At 39.7% G+C, this 23,909-nt stretch overlaps 1 long non-coding RNA gene across 1 annotated transcript in view; it reads right to left on the bottom strand.

Annotated features, from left to right (window-relative positions):
• Nucleotides 1–20,351, bottom strand: part of LOC129398608 (uncharacterized) — a 42,246-nt gene extending 21,895 nt beyond the window's left edge. The window contains exon 1 of the long non-coding RNA XR_008626373.2: nt 20,094–20,351. This is a non-coding gene — a long non-coding RNA (uncharacterized LOC129398608). The remainder of the gene's footprint in view (nt 1–20,093) is intronic.
• Between the last annotated feature and the right edge of the window lie 3,558 nt (nt 20,352–23,909).

Genomic DNA, 23,909 nt, shown 5'->3' with positions numbered 1-23,909 from the left:
GGTCAAAGAGTTCAGGGCAAAGTCATGGGACAGGGAGATGAAGAACCTGCATTCTCAGGCTGATTTGGTTCCTTTGGGGGTGGGGAGGGTCAAACTGGTTGGTGTCACCTGCTTCACTGGAATTCAGGATCCAGGATCTGCTTAAGCATTTATTAAACAAAAACCTTATGATTCTAATGTCAGAGATCCTATCTATAGAAACCATAAAGATGCATGTGCTCTGTATCTAGTGTTATGTGACTTCCAGTTACAAGGAAGTGGGTCAAAGTGCAGCCTAATTCGTGCTTAGTTATAATGATTTCTGGCTAGAATTCTTGTTAACTTTCTGGAATGGCTTCACTTTTGGAGCTTTTTATATGCTTTATTTCTTCTTCTTTAGCCTAGGCTGATTTCTACCCACCTTTTAGAACTCAACTCAAGTATCCCTTCTTCTGAGAAGCCTCCTATAGACACAAGACTATCTTAGGTGCTCCTTGTTCTGCAGTTATATTTACCACACTAACATAATTGCCTGTTACTTTTTCTGTATCACCTATGAAAAGCCCTGTGAAGACAGAGACTATGCCTTATATACCATTTTATTTCTAGCCCTGGCCTTGGTAGATACTTGGTGGGTATTCTTGAGTGAATGAACAAATGAATGAATCAATTAGCTCAAAACTTATTGAGCATTTTTTTCTGTGCAATGCCATGTTCTTGTGGAGGACAAAATGACGTCCCTGTACTGGAATGAGCACTCAGTATTTCACTGCAGAAAAGTCATGCACACAAATTACTAGAGTGTAAGTTACCAAAAGATTCTAATAACAAGGGTTCTGAGGAAGGAGTAACTATTTTTCCTTGAAGACATCAGGGAATTCTTCTGGTGTGGGAGAAGGTGGACAACATAGTACATTTTATTTTAATATCAACAGTTAATATGTAAGATTTGTATTAAAAAAAGATAAGGCAGGAAAGAGGATTCTGATTACAGGGAAGGAACAATTTGAGCAAAGATCCAAAGAAAGAACGTTATTCATATATTTATTTATTCATTCATTCATTTACATATTAATCAGTGATCAAAAATTTATTGACCACCTTCCTACTATGTGTCAGAAACTGTGGTAGGCACTAGATATTCAGTAGTGAGTTAAACAACCTCAGTACCTGCTCCATAACACTTTTATTAAGAGGAAAGAAAAACATTAAATAACTAGTTCATAATTATCTACTTATTGTAAAAGTACTATATTAACTATATTTAAGAAGAAGTTCCTACTTATCAGGAGAATGAGATTGAGGAAGTGTATTTTTATCATAACTTTTATTCTAGGTTCCGGGGTAGATGGGAAGGTTTGTTTTACAGGTAAACTCTGTGTCATGGGGGTTTGGTGTACAAATTATTTTGTCACTCAGGTACTAATCCTAGTATTCATTAGTATTTGGTTTTCTATTCCTGAGTTAGTATGCTATGGAAATTGGCCTCCAGCTCTATCCATGTTGCAGCAAAGGAATGATCTCATTCTTTTTTATGGCTGTGTAGTGTTCCATGGTGTATACGTACCACATTTTCTTTATCCAGTCTACTAGTAATGGGCTTTTATAATGAGTGAAATTTGAACATGTTATAATCCTGATAGCAGTAATATGGAAGATAAGGTTAAGATACAATTGAAAGAGCAAATAACCAAGGAATGATATTTCATGAAATGCAAAAAGGATAGTCTCCGGACAACATGACCTTAGATTTTAAAAATCAGAAGCAAGAGAAAATGGGTCTATGTATAGGGTTTGGTGATTTAGAAGTGGTAAGTTGAGGTTGCACCTGTGGTTCTCTTTCTCTGAGAAACTGGAGGCCAGATAATTTCCTTATGGTTTAAAAAATGTAGAGAAAGGAAATGCTGTTAGAGGTTGAAGCAAATGAAAATGGGCATTTGTAAAAGAAAAATCCAGTTCAGTTTGACTTAGGGTTTGAGTGGTGGAAATTTTCAGAAATGAGGTTGGGAGTGAAAATTGGGGGCAAATTGTAGACAGTTTTGGCTAATAAAGCTCAGCATGCCTGCCCTTACACTTCTGGCTGACTTATTGGAGAAGTGGGAAAAAAGGAACCTGTAACTAAAAGCTACTTTATTTTTCAACTTAAACAGAAGAGACTCTTTTTTTTATAAAACATCTTTATTCTTCCTGGTTGTGCTAGGGGAGAGGAAGAGGTCTTCCACTTTTTGTGGCTGCTTCTGGACTGATGTGAATAAATTCTTGGAAGAAAGGAAGTCATGGAACAACTGTTGCTTAAAAGGAACATAGACCACCTGACAACCTCTGCATTATCAGTAGACAAAGTTGGCTCTTATTAATGTCCCCTCACAGATAATGAGATGGCACAGTCGACAACAGATAGCTGGACCAGAGCTTCGAGATCATTTCTTTCATCTGTCTCATCTCACAGTTCATGAGAGCATGCTGGGTAGTGAAAAACCCCTGCAGTGTGCATCACAAGACCAGAGCTCTAGTTCAACTTCTGTCTGACATTCAAAAGATCACTTAAATCCTGTCTTCTTCCATTTGTACAAAGAAATCCTTTGATTTGTCCAACGTTTGAGTATTTTAAATTGCAAATATTGCTAGATCATTACTTCTATCCCCAGTGTAGCCTCTGATCAATTGTGTTTTAACCATGGCTTCCCATACTATATAGGTCAAAGAATTTTAGCTGGCCATCTTATGCCAACCTTATAATCCTCCTAATCAATTTTGTGTCCTTCTGTTGATCTTATCAAGAGGTTATAACTAATTTGAAACATAATCAAATACAGCATACTGGAAGGGCAAACATGGTTTAGGAGAAAGAGAGGATTGTATTTTCTATTTTCATTCTCATCTATCTCTAATGCCAAGGATTGTGATAACCTTTCAGTCTACAGAATAGCTGTAGGCTAGTGTCTTCAGAGACCAATCTATACTCTCTCCCAGGTATCTGTTTTTACTTATTTGCTGTTGTTCTTTGACATTTTTTCCCCTCTGGGAGTGTTCCCTTAAATATGCCCACCCTGAAAATACAAATAAATAGTCCACTGTGTTTTTAAGTAGACTTTGGGAAATTATCTCAATGTTCCTGGCCCTGAAATGCAAAGAAATAAAGGAAAATCACAGTCATGGTCCCAGTCAGCATCTTGCTCTGCTCCTGAGCTTTTCCAAGACACTAGCTGACACTGACTCTGGACAGGTCATGAGGGGGATAACTGTAGAATAGGTGTCTGTTTGTTTGCACATATAATTATGTGCAAGATCACTATTGATCCCTAAGACTATATACAGAAACACACATTCTATAGATCAAAATCTGAAAGCATATTCTATGGAAAGTTTGAATAATGGGTGCACCACACCTCTTTCTATTTGCCTTGCCCAAAAGGTGATACTTTGCAATGGAACAGTCTTGAACTTTGTTTTTCCTGTCATATCTAGAGATTCTTTTATGTAAAACTACATAGTTTCAACCCTTGAGGAGTCTTACTGTGAAATTGCTTATGCTCAGGTTGAGTTATTAATTTAGCCCCAAATTTCAATTTCAGACAGCCTGAGGCTGGCCTCCTTAGTTACCAATGTTTTCATCATCCGAAAGCCCTTTGCCCCTCCCCCCATAACCTTTGGCTACCTCATTACCCTCTTTTGCATAAATTTGAGCATGAAGTAATGAGTTTGAGAGAAAAATGGAGTAAAGCAATGCATGAGACAGCGTGAAGGAAGCTCTCTATTCTGCCACCCCTAACTTGGTGACAAACCGGTCAGCCTAACATGAATGCCAAGATAATTAGTGGGAATGCTCTTTATGGCTGCATAATTTCAAGCACATCTTAACAAAATATCTCCACCTGACACTGTGTCCCAAGGTTACTTTTTTTTAATGAGCTGGTATGTGTCAAATATTAATCCCGCCATAAAAATGGAAACACAACCGACAGGAAAGCCCAGTGTGGATTTTCAGATCTTATTTTTATTATTTTTAACTCTTGGTTTTATGTGCATATTATGTGGACTGGAGACATAAAGGATGCCAGCTGACTCCAAAATTACAAATTCAAAATGTTCAGACCAATTGACTGAGTTGCATTTCATGGTTTCATCACAGCAGGCTTTTATGCAGCCACTGATTGAGAATCTAAAAATCCCGTTCTTTTTAGAGAACAACATCTTTTGCTACACCTAATTTCTACACTTATCTTCACAAATAAGTGGGGATATGTTTTTGTTAATATGAGAGAGTTCTCTCTGCAGCTGATGAATTTTCTTCTTTGTATGACCCAAGCATGATATTCCATCAGAGTGCTCATTGTCAAAGACAATTGAAAGGGAATGCAGAAGAAAAAAGAGACTATTAAGCACTCTTTGAAATTTATTGATCTAATTCTAGCTTATGAGGATATGTCAGTTAGGAATGCTTCTTGCCATAAGTCATAGACTGTATATCTAAGAGTGGAACAAATGACACATGTACATGTATTATCTCCCTTAAGTGGACCAGTGGCAGATGCTCCTGGGCTGATCAGTTGTGCAGAAACATCACTGGGTCTGTTTTCACCATTTTGGCTGCTCATCCTCATGCTTTTTGGTCTCGTGATTGTAATATGGCTGCCAAACTCCTTCCACAATGAAGTCAAGGAAGTAGGAATGGGAGCAAGTAGGAATGAAAGGAAAGACAGAGAGCATCTTTTAAATCTCCAAGTCATGTCCCTCACCCCCTGCTCCATCTCCCACACCAGGATTTATGTCTTATGGCCAGAAATGGGAGCAGGATCCCACTGCTAGGATTATCACTGGCACAGAAAAATGGGATCACCATGTTTGGCTTGAACCAAGTATTGAATCATTGCCTGGACCTGGATGCAGGGCCAGCTTCCACTGATATGGAGGGTCTCTTTCTACCTAAAAATCAGGGGTCTGTTACCAGAAAATGAGAGAAGGTGGCTCCTGGGTAAGCAATTAATCATGTCAGCCACACAGAGTGGACAGTGTACCTTCAACACCTTGGATTGTTAGAGTTCTTTCTTCCATTGACAACCAGTTTGCTTCTATAAGTCTCCACTCATTAACTTCAGTTCCCAGTTCACTGCTTGCAGACCTTGGGTTTTCAAGACCAGGGCCATCATTTCTGAGTTGAGTGTATCTCCCAGCTCTTAGACTGCAGTATCAAACATGATCTCACAGTGTGCAGGAATACTCCAAAAGAGCATTAATAGAACATCCAGAAAATGATACTTTAAGGCCATATAAACTTTACTGAGTTCTTCATAAGTATTATTTTATTTTGCCATTAAAAGACATTACAGTCATCTCTTAGTATACCTGGAAGATTGGTTCCAGGACTCCATGGGTATGCCAAAATCCACGCACACTCAAGTCCTAAAGTTGGCCCTGCTCAGCCCTGCTTGGCCCTGCCCAGCCCTCCACATACTCGGGTTTCCCATCCGGTGAATATTGTATTTTTGATCAACATTCAGTTGAAAACAATCTGAATCAGTGGACTCATGCAGTTCAAACCCATGTTGTTCAAGGGTCAATTGTAATTGCAATTTTGGCACAGCCTAAACGAAAGTCAAGGGAGGGAATTAGCTTGCTTGTCCTGTGTATTTTGCTGCAGAGCAATAGCTTAACCAGAGATCTCTGACCCAAATTTCATGCCTTTTTCCTTTGCTACTATAGAGGTTGACCTGCCTGTGATTATTACCACTATGGTGGCTGTATCTACTGCTAGAGCTCTTGCTGACTGTTCTAGCTGCCACTTCTAGCCACTGTGGTAGGTTCCAGACCTACATTATCTTTATATAATTGTTTCAACTGCCTTTTAGGATAATTATAATTAGCTTCATTTTTCAAATGAAGGCAATGAGGAAAAGGAAGAGCTTAATTGACCAAAGTTAGAGTCAATGTCATCACGATGGATTAAAACCCAAGCCTGTAGCACTTCAAATTTCACAGTCTTTCCAACACACTGCCTCTCAATCACTTTTTGCCCCAAGTGAAGGGAAAAAGGTTATAGAGAGGAAATGAGACTTAAAATGATATTTTCCTCTTATAATATTAATGTAAATTCTCAAAAAGCAACTGATCCAATCTGCCTATCATCTTTAGGTTGGGAGATGGGACAAATGATGATTTGAGAGTTAATAGCAAACAGGCTGACCTTATAAAATGTGTTATCCTAATTGGAGTATTTCTGCAAGTGGAAGAAGACTCTATTTAAAATTATGTCGTGACAACAGGTATAAACAAGGGTTGTTCTAGAAAAATTAGGGCATATGGTTGACTAAACTATAAACCGTAAAATAAGAGCTTATAGGAAACAAAACCTAGGGGGAATAAAATCAAGCAACATCCAATTTAAGGTTCTGGCATGGATGTTCACTTCCTGTGCTCCAATTTTATCTCTAGGAAACTATTTCCACTCTGTTCCATGTGCAAAGTGCATCTGAATTGCTTTTATGAAGTGTAACTCCCCTTATAAGATTTAAGTCGTGGATGTTTTGGCTTTTCTTGTTACAGCAAATCTTGTTTATCTGCCTTTCTCGTCTCCCCAGCCTCATTCTCCAGGCCAAGCTTTTACGGAGGGGAGGTTCCAGGAGAGCCGTATGATGAAAAGAGCTTTAGCAGCTAAAACTGCAGGGAGCAGAGCATCATGGATCTGCAAGAGATTTTAAGAGTTGTGTTTGTGCTGGTTTTCCTTCAGTGCCCTCTAGGGAAAACTCTCTGGGAAGAAAATTGGTACTTGAGCCTGACAGGATAGTAGGAAGATCTTTATTCAACTTTACAGACTGTGTTGAACTATTTTGGGGGCTTTAAGGAAATCCAGCTGGAAGAGAGTGGGCCAGAAGCCCCTATCAGTAGATGCAGGTGGGATTCTGAGGCAGAAAATAAAACTTTTTTTTTTCATTTCTTACTGATTGTGTGAGCAAAGTGAGTTTTCAACCATCTGGTTCCTGGGAAAATGAGGAGGGGTGAAAGAGAACGCTGTCCCACTTAGTCTAACCTCCTGGGAATACTGGAGGAAATCAAAGCTTGCGGTGCCACAGGCAACCCTGAATTAGACTTTCTAGGCTGGAAATTGCCTATTGAGACAACCCACAGAATGGGAGAAAATATTTGCAAATTATGCATCTGAAGAAGTACTGATATCCAGAATCTACAAGGAACTCAAACAAATTAGCAAGAAAAAAACAAGCCCATTAAAAAGTGGGCAAAGGATATGCATAGATATTTCTCAAAAGAAAACATACAAATGGCCAACAAACATATGAAAAAATGCTCCACATCTCTAATCATCAGGGAAAGGCAAATTAAAACCACAAAATGATACCACCTTGCCCCAGCCGGAATGGCCATTACTAAAAAGTAAAAAAACAATAGATGTTGGCATGGATGTGGTGCAAAGGGGATGCATAGACACTGCTGGTGGGAATGTAGATGAGTACAACCTCTATAGAAAACAGGGTGGAGATTTCTCAAAGAATAAAATCTACCATTTGATCCAGCAATCCCAGTACCGGGCCTCTTCCCAAAGAAAAATAAGTTACTCTATCAAAAAGACACCAGCACACATGTGTTTATCGCAGCACAATTCACAATTGCAAAGAAAGATATGGAGTCAAACTAATTGCCCGTCAACTGATGAGTGGATAAGGAAAATGTGGTATATATATCATGGGGTACTACTCAGCCATATAAAAGAATGAGATAATGTTTTTTGCAGCAACTTGGATGGACCTGGAGGCCATTATTCTAAATGAAGTAACTCAGGAAAATAAAAAACCAGATACTTAGTTCACACTTACAAGTGGGAGCTAAGCTACGTGCACACAAAGGCCTATGAAGTGGTATAATAGACATTGGAGACTCAGAAGGGGGAGGATGGAAGGGAGATGAGGGATGAAAATTTACCTATTGGGTACAATGTACGCTACTTGGGTGATGGGCACAGTAAAATCCTAGACTTCACCACTGTACAATTCATCCATGTAACCACTTGCACCCCTAAAGCTGCTGAAATTTAAAAAAAAATTGAAATACATAAAAAAGATTAAAAAAAATTAAGGAAAGAAAAGAAATTGCCTATTGAGGGAAGGTACATGCCCCAAAGGCAGAGGAATGATTGGTTTCCCTGGTCATTTTCGCCCTTGCAACTGCAGTGGCATCTTGCATTCACACCAGCCTTGACCACAGAGATAGGATGTGTTGATTGGAACAGTCTGAGCCGTTCAGTGATTCGGCAGGGATGGAAAAACAAACTTCAGGGCTCTGACAAAGACTGCCTGACTCTCCATATGCTGCTTCCCTGCCACTCAGCTCCTGATGGATAAGAAAAGGTGGTTAGACGGGAGAGGGAGGCGGCGGGGAGCGCTTCAGGTGCTCCAAATTAGGGATAATTCAGCCTATTAGTCTAATGAAGTCAAAAAGTTAATTTGTAGCTGCCAGCTGTTGAAAGGAAACTTATAAAGCTCCACAGACCTACACAGCCCAGTGGGGGAACGCGGATGCAGAGCGATACACGCGGAGGACTTTGAATAAACACAATCAACAGTGTCAGCTGAGAAAAGCTTGGCGGTGGCCAGGTGGCCTCATGGAAGAAGAGATAATGGAAGTAATGACAGTAGGTGTCCGGGGCGCCAGTGGGGAGAGAAAGGAATATTTCTTTGCTTTGGCACTGGATCTAATCCCTACTTACAGCACGCTGCTGTCAGCTGGTGCCAAGCTTAGAGGCCTCCGCTACTACATGGATAACACAGTTAGCGTCAGTTCTTTCTTTCCAGCCTCCCCTGGCAATTTATATTCAGCTCCTCATTCTTCCTCTACTTTTTTTTTTTAAACCACCAAGTAGACACTTTTTTTTAACCAGTTCATCTCCTGCACTGACTCAGGAAGCGTGCATTCGAAGACAAAAGCAACTTTCCATTGTCACGCTGTAAAGAGAGTGAGTCCTTTCCTAGCTTAGCGTTAGGTCCAGGGTACTATGCACTCTTGAACTTATCACTTCTCCTTCAAATCCTGGGAATCAGCCTGGACTCCACCTTGAGGTAATTATCTAACTTTTGACTCTACAGAAAATGCAAGTGAACTGAGAAAGTACTAAGTCCACGATGCTTCCAAAAGTGTACAGGTGAAAAAATTAAAAAAGCAAAAAAAAGCCTGCGTGATCTGCAAAGGCTTATTTTAAATCCATCGATAGAACTCTCAACCCCTCCGCAGCATTTAGCAGATGTCAGGAATACAGCATGTCTCATATTGCCTTGTGTCCATGTATCTATGCATGATTTTCTCTAGTATGTTACCGTCTACTCTTCAAGAGAAGTGCTTAGAAGAAAAAAATAGGTCTGGATAAATATCTGTGAATGAAATAAAAGCTGCTCTTTAAATAGAAGCCATGACAATCAGCCATAGTTCTTTTTTTACTGTCATCAGATATGGAAAGCTGTCCACAGCATGTTTGAACATTTAATCATCCACAAAAGTTTCTTAATTACCTCATATCCTCCTCTGCCTTGAACACTGCTCCTTAAGAGTGTTGCACGTAATTTGAATGCATATTAAACTGGCCTGCTGTCTCTGGACTGAGTTTGGGTCTTAACCTTAGAAAAACGCTTCTATTAGATCAGGGACTGTTCATATGCAAAAAGATTATCCTCTTGCTTGCTGAAAAGTTATGCAATGTTGTGGTTGTAAAATTAGGTCTTAATATCTAGCTGGTGATTAAGTCTATAATCACCCACTCTGTGGAGTGATTTAGGAACTCAGTAAAGGAACTGTTGATGCTATTGAGGCTTTTTCCCTGGGGCTAGAGGCTCCACTAGCTGTACTATTTATATTGGAACTGAAAGGTAACACTTGGAACTGTCCAGACACTTGGCATGGATTAACTCCTTAAGTCCTCCCCACAACTCTGCAATGTTGATCTTCACATGAGAGCCATGAGGATAATAATCATTTTACAAATAAGAAAAATGAGGTTCAGAAAGGTTAAGTAAACTGCACAAGTTTGCATAGCTTATCAAGTTGCAAAACTACCATTTAAGCTCAAGACTATCTAGATTCTAAAACCCATCATGTCTGTGTTTTCCTATCTGGGACACAGAACTCCCATTCCCTCAACCCAGTGAGGTCTCCAGCAAAGTTAGATCATGTGCTTAGTTACAGCAGTAATCTACATGTAAAAGATAAGCACCTTCATCAGCACTGTGGCCAACTTATAATGAAATGTAACCATGTCATAACTATGTAACTTGAAAGTCCAAGTTTATATTTATGAGCAGATTCCTTCTGAGTCATAACCAAATAATGTCATAGGACACCTGACAAACCCGTGTTTTACTTTGCTTTAAATAGGGGAAAGGAGTAAGAAGTGGAGCCATCCCATGTCCTGCAATATCATACAACTAAAGCTGCACCAGAGTTGCCAGGGCCTTTGGCAGATTGCCAGGCGATATCCTGCAAAGATGCCCATCTCTGTGCATGCTGGTGAAGTGGCAGTAAGGTAATGGTAAAAATGAAATGCCAATTATTTCTATTCATAATCCTGGTAAAAACTGACCATTTGAAAGTAGACCTTAATAATGCCACAATGCTAAGATTACTAGTATCTTTAATTGAATGAGACAATTTTATAGAATGAAACTTCGTTAAAATTTGTAAACATGAATTGATTGGTGTAAGTTTTGATTAAGCATGTGGTTTGACTGACTTGAACTAGCTGACAATGCCTTAAAGGTACTAATTTTAATTGGTAAAACACAATTACAAATTCACATTTTCTGTATTATTAAGCAAAAATACTGAGATAGATTAAATATAGGACCAAAGTTGAGACTATTTCATTTAATCATTAAACTAAACATTATAAATTTAGTTTTATCAAAATAGTATCATGCATTATATTATGTTAATGATATTAATTTGAATCTTATTGATTTTTGCAGTGTTGCTTTTATATTTAATTTACAAACTTTGAGTTTACATAAGAGCTATAAACAAAAAAATATGTTGAGTTACTTGTTAATATACATTAAGTAATATTCCAACAAAATAACTACAATCAGTGCTCAGGATTTAGAATAATTTTATTTTTACTGTAAAATGGTCCATAGATGATATTCAAGTTTGAAAGCGATTACACAAACTGCTTCCTTTAGGTAAATACAAATATTGGAATCTCAACCTAAAAATAAAGCAAACTAGAGAAAATTATCAATAAAATGTCATATACCAGGTTAGTATCTTGTTTAGAAAAGCTGTATTCATATGTATTTTTTAAATAGATCCAATGGCCTATCATAAATAGAATTTATTTTACAGTCCTTTTTCTGTTTTTAAAAAAATAGACATATATACAAATACAGATGCCTAATGGGAAGCAAATACAGATGATAATCAAAATGCTAATGGTGGTATTTCAGGTGGTAAGATTTTAATATTGCTTATTTTCTTTTTCTTATGTTATTCACCATTCAGTTGTTTTACAATAAACGTGTATGTGTAATCAGGGAGAAAAGCCATTTTCACTGTGGAAAAAATAAGCCACAAGTAAAATACAAAGAGTACCCTTGTTATGTTTATAAGATTGTATTTGCATACGAACAATCGTTGGAAAGGAATACTGAATATTGACATCAGTTTGAGAGTTTGAAAAGGTGAAAATAACTTTTTTAAAAAATGTAGATTTCTATTAATTTCCCTGTGCAATTATAAAATCACTTATTTCAAGGGCTATTGGAGGAAGAAAGGGAACCACATAGGAGGGAAGAAAGGAATGATGTAAAACATGAAGCAGAACCTTAATTTCAGACCAGGTTTCCCAGTTCGAAGTCTAGCACTTTTCATAAATAACCAGTATTCATTCAGTAAGCATGTACTGGGTGCCTATGCTGTCATAGGGATCGGATACTGAAAGTTCATCAATGTACAAATGAGACGAAAATCCCTGCCCTAGTGAAGCGTAACGTGTAGTAGGGAAAGAGACAAAAAGCAGGAAGTAAATTATATAGCCTGTTAGAATATGGTAAGCATTATTATCAAACAAACTAAGCTAAGAAAGTCGGCTTAGAAATGAAAGAGGAGTGAGGACATAAAATGTTAAATGGGTTGCTGCAAATGCCATTAATCCATTCATTTTTATGGCCAAGTATTATTCCATCACATACATATATACCATAGTCTCTTTATCCACTCATTGATTGACGGGCATTTGGGCTAGGTCCACATTTTTGTGATTGTGAATTGTGCTGCTGTAAACATGAGTGTGCAAGTATCTTTTTCCTATAATTACTTCTTTTCCTCAGGGTAGATGGGATTGGAGATTGTTCTAAGTGAAGTAACTCAGGAATGGAAAACCAAACATTGTATGTTCTCATAAGTGGGAGCTAAACTATGAGGTTGCAAAAACATAAGGATGATATAATGGACTTTGGGGACTCAGGGGTCGGGGGAAGGTTGGGAAGGGGGTGAGGGATAAAAGACTACAAATTGAGTGCAGCATATACTGCTGGGGTAATGGGTACACCAAAATCTCGCAAATCACCACTAAAGAACCTATGTAACCAAATACTACCTGCTCCCCAAAAACCTATGGAAATAAAAAAAATTAAAAAATAAAAAATGTTAAATGGGGCAGCCAGAGGAGGACTCATTGAGTTTTGGGCCAAGTTGAGGGAAGAAGCAAAGTGGTGTGAGGAAGCCCTATGATTATTGAAAGACCCTGTCCAGCAGGAAGAACAGCCAGTGCCAGGCCCCCGAGGCAGGAACAAGCCCCAGGCACTCCCATGACTCAGGGATGGCATGAGGGGAGAATCGAGAATCAAGAAAAGAAATGCAGATACACTGGGCTGTGGGGGACAGAAAGTGCAGAGCCCTCCTGTTACCGGAAGGAAGGCCCTGAGCATGAGCTGTCCAGGTCCTTGGCATTTTGAACGAAGAATTAAAGAAAATGCACAAACAACACAGGAATGAAACACAGGAAGGAAGCAGAGAAAGCAGGGATTTATTAAAGCAAGAAAGCACTCCGCAGGGCGGCAGTGGGCCCCAGCAAGTGGCTCAAAGGCCCTGTTACAATGTTTTCTGGCTTCTAAGTACTCCTTTTGAGGTCCCTATAGGCTACCCCCTTACCAGGGATGAAGGATTTGCTCTGTGGCTAATTAAAGGCTGAGACGAATTGGTGCCATCTGCAGATGAAGGGATGGCCCGTGCTTGGCCCAAGGCCAATCCAAGGCACTCTTCCTTCCATTTGAGACGTGGTGGAAGCGGGAGGGTGGTAGGGAGAGTAGCCTTGGATCCTTTGTTTCTCGGTGTGGGGAGATGGGGTTTTTCCTTTTGGTTTAGCTTTAGGAAGTTTGTGTTAATTGGCTTTAAGGTCCCTGCCCCCAGACCCAGGTGGTTTCCTTTTAACTTTAGGAAATTATCACAAACTGGCCTCAGATTCCCTAACCACAGACCTTGGTGTTTTCCTTTGATTCAGCTTTAGGCAATCAATATGAATTGTCCTTAAGTTCTCTGCCTCTAGACTCTATTCTCTTGCCTCACTTCCAGGCCATGTCAGAACTTTGCCATTTGCTTTGAGGGAAACTGAGGGGCCACTGAAGTATAGAGCAGATGAAGGACATGACCTGAAGTTACTGGGTTTAGCAGGATCATTCTCTCTGTTAAAGGTAGAGTCATGCCAACACAGGCTGGGCATGGTGGTTCACACCTATAACCCCAGCATTTGGGGAGGCTGAGGTGGGCAGATCACTTGAGGTCAGGAGTTCAGGACCAGCCTGCCCAATATAGTGAAACCCTGTTGCTACTAAATATGCAAAAATTAGCTGGATGTGGTGGTGTGTGCCTGTAGTCCCAGCTACTTGGGAGGCTGAGGCAGGAGAATTGCTTGAACCCAGAAGGCGGAGGTTGCAGTGAGCTGAGATAGCATCACTGCGCTCCGGCCAGGGCAATAAAGCGAGACTGTCTCGAAAAATAAAAATTAGAAAAAGATAAATGTTTGAGGGATGGGTAACCCAGTTACCTGGATTTGATCATTATATACTGTATACTTTAAAATATCACATTACCTCCAAAATTTGTACAACTATGACATATCAATAAATACACACATACACAGACTGGGTGAGAGAGGGAGAGTAGGTTTAGGACTATTGTACGTGTATTAGTCAGCATCCCAGAAGCAGCACTGGTACACTGCACTGGGTAATCTAAAGAACAGTTTAGTAAAGGGGCTATTACACTATAAAGCTGTGGCCAGGACATCAGGAAACCAGTGGAACAGAGCAGGTACTATAACCACCTTTAGGCCTGAATGAATGAGCAAGAAGGAATCAGTGACAGAGAGTGCTGGGTGGAGAGGGCCCCCTGATGAGAACTGAGAACTTTGGTTGAGGTGTGGTACAACCAGGCTGTGACACCTGCCCAATTGTCCCAGAGAACTGATGTGTATGGTCTCTTTTAAATAAAGATAGAAATTAGCCCTCGCAATCTTGCAACTTGAGGAAGTTACACTTGTCTTATTTGAGTTCCTTTCTCAGGAAACCAAACATCAAGCCTCCCAGATAGTATTAAGGAAAGGAATTGAAACTTATCAGATCTCTTGTGTCTGGACAATGAGATCTCAGACCCCTCGCCCACTGTGACTGCCTAACCAACCACCTGCTTCCTGTTAACCAACTCCTCTTCACTACCCCTCCCTACTTCCTGTTTTCCTGCAAGTTACGTTTATTCCCTGCTATATTAACCCCTAATTGTAGTCAGTCAGGGAGATGGATTTAGACTGATCTCCCATTTCCTCAGGTGCAGCACCTGATTAAAGCCTTCTTTCCTGGCAATACTCATTGTCTCGGTGATTGCATTTCTGTGCAGAGAGCAGCAGGACCTACATCAAATCCCTGGTGTTTCAGTAACAGCTGCAGGAACCCTGCAGGTGCCTGTGGAATAAACACACCAACATTCTCTTCTCTCCTCCTTTCATATCTTGCTAATATACCCTATTGACCAAACCAGTGGAATCCCAATAGAATGCAAGGGAAATCCTTGATGTCATCTAACTGTAGGTATGTGACCTACTGCCTGATTCAGTACAGGGAGCTTTATTGGAATACACTCTTGCTCTTAATTTTCTTATCTACAGCTGCTTTTACACCATAACTGTGGAATTGAATTGCTACAATAGAGACCATTTGATCAGAAAAGCCTTAAATATTTACTATCTAGCCCTCTACAGAATTTTTTTTGACCCCTGAGGTAGCTCACACCAGTTTGCCTCCAGGACACAAGATAAAATGTATGGTGGGCAGTGAGTGGCTAAGGAGGGGCAAATGGCAGCTATCTATCACACCAGAAAAGAGATAATAGGGGTTGGGATATGTTTTACGTCTCTGCCTATGGCCTATCTTGGTAAATGTTCCAGGAGCAATTGAAAAGCATGTGTACTTTTCTGTTATTTGATGAAGTATTCTATAAATGTCAACTATGTCAAGCTGATTTTTAGCAGAGGAGATAGTGAGAAGTGACAGGATTCTGGAATTCTTTTGAAGTCAGACCCCAAAGGATTACAAATGACTTGGATTTGGAGCTTGAGAGAAAAAGAGGAGTCAAGGATGTCTCCAGAGATTCTGGCCTGAGGAATGAGGAAGGTAGGTTCACCTAGGAGAACAGCTACAAGAGAAGGTTGATGAGGGGGTGGAGATAAATAACTCAGTTTGGGATATGTTATTAAATGCATGTTAGACATCACAGAGGAGATTTCTAGTACAGAGTTTGATATACAAGTCTGGAGTTCAGGGGAGAAATTTAGCTCAATGTATAAATTGGGGGTCATCAGTATACAGATGGTATTTGAAGTCCTGAGATCACATGAGACCACCAAGGGAGTGCGTATTAATAGAGGAGAGGACTAAATTCTGCATCCTGAGCTACCTTAAATCATTCACACATAATTAAGCCACACAGCAATCCCATGACATGACTAAATTATTATCCCTACTTTGTACATGAGACAAACAATGCTCAGAAGTCAACTTCGTCATCAAACGTCACACCTCTGTGAGTACTTAAATCAGGATTTGAACCGAACTCTGGACTTCAGAGCACATCTCTTTAATATTCCAAAATTAAGGCTCCATGCCACTGCCCCATAAGCTTCCCCCTGTGTTGCAGCTTCAGGCAGGACTCTCAGAGCCGCCACTGCAGAGCTCTATTCCCAAGGTTCTTCCTGGGTCACTTGGCTTTCATTCTGCTCCCGTCCACACCTTCTGAGAATCTATTAAGCTATTGGCTGAAGAACTAAAAGGAAGTAGAATTTGCTAAAAGAAACGAGGGGGAATATAATACAAATATTTGTTTAATATAGGATGCTGCTGAAGCTTGTATATTTGATCTTGCCAGATCTCATGTTGAAATTTGAACCTCTGTATTAGAATGGAGCCTAGTAGGAGGCGTTCGAGTCATGGAGGCAGATGCCTCATGAATGTCATGGTGCCCTCCTCTAGGTAATGAGTGAGTTCTTACTCTATTAGTTCTTTCTTTCTTTCTTTTTTTTTTTTTTTTTTTTGAGACAGGGTCTTACTTTGTCACCCAGGCTGGAGTGCAGTGGCATGATCTCAGATCACTGCAACCTTGATCTCCTGGGCTTAAGCAAAAAAAAGCAAAAATTTTTGCATTTTTGGTAAAGACAGGGTTTTGCCATGTTGTCCAGGCTAGTCTCGAACTCCTGAGGTAAATCAGTCCACCCGCCTTGGCCTCCCAAAGTGCTGAGATTACAGGCATGAGCCACGGTGCCTGACCCTTACTCTATTAATTCTTGTGAGAGGTAGTTGTTCATAAAAGATCCTAGTGCCTGTTCCCTCTCTCTCTTGATTTCTCTCTTGCTGTGTGGTCTGCCTATGCCAGCTCTCCTTCACCTTCTGCCAGAGGTCCTCACCAGAAGCAGAGGATGGGCCATGTTTCTTGTACAGCCTGCAGAACTGTAAGCCAAATAACCTCTTTCCTTTATAAAGGAATACCAGCTTCAAGTATTCCTTTGTAGCAACACAAATGGACTAAGACAGATTCTGTCTATCTTACACTAATAATGCTAATGTTTATAATATTACTATTAAAACATCTGTGAAAAGTAGTTTGAAATGTATTGGCATAATTATTGGATGGGTAGGTAAACTTTAAAATTAAGCTATTTCAAAAGCAAAATTTATTTGCATGTATATGCATACATGTGTATGTACATGTTAAACACACATATATATATACTGATACCACACCCCAAAAAGCATGGAAAGATGATTAATAGTCCTCCATTATGCATCAATATGTAGAGTTGCTGTGGCCCAATTGGTAAATTTTTAAACAGGTGGCATTATAATCCATTTTAGCACTGAACACTTTGGAGTTGCTCTACTGTTCAAATTAAAAGTATAAGGCCCCAACATGACACTAGGAAGTGAGGCCAAGTGTCTAGCATTAACGAGAAGACAAGTCAAGAGAAGCAAAAGGCTTTCTGTTCAAAAGCAGCAGAATCACATGGTGTTTGTAAGATACTATGATATGAAGAAAACAGGTTGTCAAAACACAACCTTGAGGCTCAGGCACTCATAAAGCCATGATGTAGCTCTGAACATGCTTTAAATTTCCTCAAACGTACCTGTGAAAATATCTAAGGAAGCCATTGTACATTTATCAGTTCTGGTGAACTTTTCATTCAGCCTCTTATTAACAAAAAGTTTAAAGTTATTTTAATGGAATATCAATAAAAACAGGAAGCACAAAAGAACAGTGAGGATTTTACAGTGGTTCGAATGATCCTGTGTCATATACAAAATTCTATGATTGTTTATGATGCATCCTTATCTAATCAATTTACACAAAAGGTTTATTATACATATTTATGTGTGTGTGTGTATATACACACCATATATATACAAACCATATATATACATATATACATTATATGTATATGTATATGTGTGTATATATATACACATATATATACACATATATATACACACATATATACACATATATATACACATATATATACACACATATATAACATATATACATATATATATACACATATATATATACACATACATATATATATATATGTGTATATATATATGGTTTGATAACAGTGCTTAGAAATTTGGCCCCCAACCCCTTAGCTAGAGTGAATAAATTCAAAGCTAGTCTCACACTATATTAGAGTTTCCATGGGAAAAGCAAGTTGACTAATCACGCTTCTGCCAGGAATGTAAATTGCTGTGTGTGTAGGGCCTCCCCTCATGTTGTTTTGCACCAGGATTCTAAATAAGCATAGGCCTGTTGCCATAAAAGAAAGTCAGCCAGTCAAATCCTGCCACCTCCACTACAAAGATATATGAAGACTTCCTCTTCCTGATCATCAATTCACACTCACCAAGCATGTAAGACAATGTCCAAGGCTCTCACTCTGGAGTCTGGGTAGGAGAAAATGATAGCTGTGCATTCACCTGTGCCCCACCAGCCCGACTGCATGGAGAGAAGTCAGCAGAACAGCTCTGGGTCCAGCTGCTTGGGATGGTATTGAAAAATGTTGAATAATCAAATTGCCCATTTCTGCTCAATTGCTCTAATTTATTATCCCAGGCATTCTGAATGCTAATGAAAACCACCTATCATACCAGTCCATGTCACTCTACTTTATGATCTTATTAAAATCTCTGCATTTCTTAGCCCTGTGACAACAAATAGAGAGTGGGACAGCTGTCCTCCTGCCTCCAGTGTGGTTCAGACACCTGCCCTGCCACTGCTAACGGCTGAATGATTTAGGCCAAATGAGCAGCCTTGGAGTGATATTTTTATACTCGTGACAGGATTATATAACTTAGAGAAAGGCCATTAGTGAATACAAAGGAATAAGCAGGATGGGGAAGCAGGTGAAAAATGGGCAAGTAAATCTTTGGGTCTGACTCTTCATAATAAAATGCCCTTCACGTTTAGATTTAATGAGCTGGTTATCTCACCAAAAGGGAAGGGGGAAGCTGTCGCCCAAGCTTCCCAGCTTTTCTCAAGATGCACCCAATTATAAAGGGAGACCAGGCAAATGCGGCAGGTGACGGACTCCTGGCTCTGAAGGGTGCTCGGTGGCAGAGTAGCCAGAAAGCCGTCCAGTGGGAGCGATTAGCAGCCCTCAGATCTCCAAGGCTATGGCTGGGAAGGGAAACATGGAGTTCATATTTGTGGCCCAAATATGATTGAAGCTAATGAATCTACAGCAATTTAGGCTTTTAGCGTGTGTATCAGTTTTTGTGCCCTCTTCATTGAAATGGAAATAACACAATTTTGCTAACACCATATGGTGAGAGCTATTTGACAGAGAAGCCTAAAGCCATGTCCTCTGGGGCAGGGAGGGGCGGCACCTCACTATTCTTCATCTCAACATTGTTATTTAGTATTAACTATGAAAACCATATGACATGAAAGCCTCCAGAGAAAAAGTATTACTACCATTTACCATTCAAGAAATACATGCATTTAGTTCCCTCTTGGACATGATTCATTTGTAAAAGAAAAAATATATTTGATATTTATGTGCATATAGTAATTACCATTTCTCAAATTTCTATGCATTTTAGTTTCAGAGCAAACGTTAGCTTTTGTTATCGATGAGGCTCACATAAATTTATGTAGTTATAAGTGACATATATGCAGTATATATGTGTATATATAAACACATGTGTATATAAATATACAAAACCCCTTAATGCTCCCTAACCTTATCCACTTATGGATACTAAGTTGAATGCCTACAGGTCAGACCCTACATTTGCGGTATTAATAACTTCCTCTTGCTGAATAGCAGGAGCTTATTGTCTTACTCCAGGTACTCCCAAGAGAGTTGTAAACAGGAGATGGAATTTGTTTTACATTTACTTTGGGCTCTGGGCTACCCCTGTGCTTCCCTGCCAGCCCACTAGGTATTAATGCTTACCTCAGTTGATGGAATTTAAATCTGCTCAGAAAGAGTGCTGCCAACCCTTTTTTAAACTTCCAACCCTCTCACCTCCGCTCCACCCCCAAGCACACCCACACAAGTCACAGACTTCTGTGCTCACCTCTTTACTGTTTAGAATTCTCAGCTTCTCTTTCCAGATGTCTGATGTTCATCTCTCTCTGGCTTGCAGAGAAATTCCTGCCTCTCTCTTCTCTGGGATGATGATTTTTTAGCTGAGGGAATGGGGAGCTGGTTATAACAGTAGGGTATCTTCCAGCACTGGTATTTGCCACCACCCCCAAAAACACAGTTATTGAATATTTAATACACCTCTCCTCCCAAGGGAGCTGAGTCACTCTCAGGGAGCTAAGTTGGGATGCATTTAAACACAGCCTCAGCTTACTTAGAAATACTCTTCCCTCTGACTTAGCCACTATTATTAAGCCAGCTCCTTCCTTCCTTCTGGTGATGTTTTTCATCAAAGCCATATCGTTCCTCCCCTGCAATCTGGTTTCTATCAGGGTCTATTCAATTCCTCATAAATATCTGTACTTCTCTGAATCCCAGTTGTGGTCAGCTTTTATATTCTTACCCATTGGCTTCTTGCTCCCAGGCAAATTATGGAATGTGGTTATTCTTAGTAGTGGGAGTTAAAAAAAAAAGTTTGTTTTCTTAAATGCACATTCTTGCAGATCTTTGAGCTATACTCAGTTGGAAGCATAACCAGATGGGGAGAGGGATTCGAGGAAAAGCAAATAAAAGAGAGCAAGTGAGTGTGGAACTAGCTAGCCCTGAGATTAATTTATCTGTGTATTCACTAAATAATATGTTAAGATCCAAGCCAAACAAGGAGAAACATTGTAAACAATAACCTTGGGATGTTAAACCTTAGCCTAATGATCATGTCAATATTGACCATGGAGATACTGCATTGTCAAATTTGTTAAACATTTAACCAAAAACTGAGACAAAGGGAAATCTGGTTGTCTATTCTATGGGTCGCTTGCCATTCAGACTTTGTTTTGTATGTCTGGAGGTGCACAGTTGAATGCCAGGACAGCACAATTGTTTTAATATTAGTTTCTCTCAGCTTTTTTATTCTACTCACTACTGGAAATAGCAGAAGGAGAAAGACAGGATGCTGCATTACTCAGCAGGCAAAAATCAAGCCCCTCTTGGCCTATTTCAACTCTCCTTTAGATGCATCTCTGTGTATAGAGATATGTTTGCATGTTCATGGAAGAGTGTGTGTGTGTGTGTGTGTGTGTGTGTGTGTGATCATTGCTATTCACCTGTGGTGGGGGGAAGTCTTGAAACACAAACTAGACTGATAGTGGTGGCCTTTAAGGCAAGACCCATTTATTGTGCATTCCAAGGGATGAAAGGCCATAAATGTTACCTGTCTCAAATCTGACTAACACTCTCTCCTTTGCTGGGTGCTTCAAAAAGTGTATAGAGGACACTCTGGTTGAGCTGTGCAGAGTGAATCTGTAAAACAAGAGCTGGCTTCATCACTGTTACTGCCTGCCCATTCTCTTTTCTTCACCACTCCCTCCCGTAGCCACAGAAGAAGAGATATGTGAGACCCACACACGCAACCAGGTAGATGACTCAACATGTTCTTCCTGTTACACGTGCACACATTTTCAAAGACGGTCATCAGGAGAACCTCATGACTAATACGAGGAAATGATGTGTCGAAAGTAAAAATCCAAGGCTGGCAATTAGTGGCCCACACCTGTAATCCTAGCACTTTGGGAGGTCAAGATGAGAGGATCTCTTGAGCCCAGAAATCCAAAACAAGCCTGGGCAACATAGCAAGACCCCATCTCCACAAAAAGCAGAGTTAAAATTAGCAGACATAGTGGTACATGCCTGTAGTCCTAGCTACTTGGTAGGCTGAGGCAGGAGGAGCCCAGGAGTTCAAGGCTGGAAATAGCAGAAGGAGAAAGACAGGATGCTGCATGAAATCTTGCTCAGTGGGCCAAAATCAAGCCTTTCTTGGCCTATTTCAACTCTCCTTGAGCCCAGGAATTCAAGGCTGCAGTGAGCTTTGATTGCACCACTGTACTCCAGCCTGAGTGACAATGAGACCCTGTCTCTAAAAGAAAAAAGTAAAGAAAGAAAAATACAAAATATCAATATAGACAATGGCATAGATGTTTAAAGAGGAGGAAGAGGAGACACATTAACATTCCTCAGAATTTCATTATATAGGCTATCATTTCCTTTGCCAGCATTGAGACACTGCACAGAAAAAATGGAGCTGATAGACAGTGAGCTTGACCATATTGAGAGCAGTTTTCCAGTGTTGTTAAAGAACTTAGAAATAAATTGGTGGCATACATTTTAAAAACAAAACTATGCAAAGGAAAATATTGAGGCAACTATTAACTCTAAGGAAGACCAAAAGTGATAAAAGAAGACAATGTGATCTGCCCCACTTGGCTCAGCTGTAAAAACTGAATATTTAATGAATGAATATATTAGGAGGATAGAGCTGTTGGTAGAAGTTATGTGGAAGTTGTAAGAGTTAAATCATCTTTCATCAAAGAAAGTTTAAAAGTATCTAAAACTTAAAATTTAAGAAGTAGCAATGTTGTTATATTTAGAAACATGGAGGTAAACCGAAGAAAACTAAGAGTTCAAAACAGCTCCCTCTGCTGAATAAATTGAATGGGAATGGGTGAGTCAAAGAATTGTTTATCATTAGAATAAGTCTTGTAGATCACTTGATTCTTTTCAAGTATGCACATATATTTTGATAAAAATAAAAGCTAAATTCAAAGTTTTCTAAAAGCCTCAAGACAGGAAAAGCGAAGTTTCTCTTGCTTGCAAGATATGCTACAGTTCCAGGAATCCAGACTAGTGGAAGGAACAAAAGGGATTCTTCTTCCCCTTATATCTCTCTTTAGGAATAAGGAGCCCTCTCCCAGAAGGCCTTCAGGAGGTCTCTTCTCATATTCTACTGTCTAGAACTGGGCCAGATACCCACCTGTTAACCAATTGCTGGCAAGGAAATGGGACACTATAATTAACTTAGACTAATCAGAATTTAATTCCAAGTCATATGGAAGATGGTGAAACAACACCCAAACACAATAGAAATAGGAAGAACAGAATCAGTTGAGTGGTCAACCAAAAGTGTCTCTCAGCACATAAAATAATTATTCTAAGACCCACCCTTGATTGTCTTTTGTCTTGAATCAGTGGAGGAATGCTGAAAGGCTGTAGGAGTAAGACCCACTTGGGACCTTATCGTGAACACATTCAGGATTTATTGTTTATGGGCTTTAGGCCTATACTCATGATAAAGGAAGTGTCATGTACTTAATGTCAATGGAACTATGTGTTATTCACTTGCATTTAGTTTTTACAAAGGGCATCTGTTTTTTGTTGTTGTTGTTGTATGTTCATTGTCAGCATGCATAGGTTACAGTCCTGTGGTTCTGACAACCAATATTGTTTTACCAACTGCCTGAGATGTTTAAAGAATGTGTAAACTACATGTCTGTGATATGTACGAAGAAAGGACATGGACTCTTAGAAACCACATACTTCCTGAGAATGCTCTTCCAGAAGCCATACTTCCTAAAGGACTGGGCCTGCTTAGGGGAATTGTGCACGTAGTAGCAAACTGCATGGCTTTGGAGCACATACACTGCCTAATCCATGCAGTAGACAACCTATGTGGCTGTGTTCAGCAGCCTGTGTGAAGGCCATCTTTTAGAAACTCAAGCATAGACAGTGAATGCTAACTTGAAGACATGTCTGACAGCTAAGTGATGCAAGGAAGAATTTTGATAACAGGCTCAAAGTTGGGTAGCTACCACCTTGGGCAATCAATATGTATCCCTGTATCTTGGCCCCATCACTCAATAGCTATTGAATAAGTCATTTAGATACTCTAAAACCCAGTTTCTCATTTGTAAAATGA

The sequence above is a fragment of the Pan paniscus genome, chromosome 7, assembly GCF_029289425.2.
Source record: "Pan paniscus chromosome 7, NHGRI_mPanPan1-v2.0_pri, whole genome shotgun sequence".
Taxonomy (NCBI): domain Eukaryota; kingdom Metazoa; phylum Chordata; class Mammalia; order Primates; family Hominidae; genus Pan; species Pan paniscus.
This window is presented reverse-complemented; position numbering and strand designations above follow the sequence as displayed.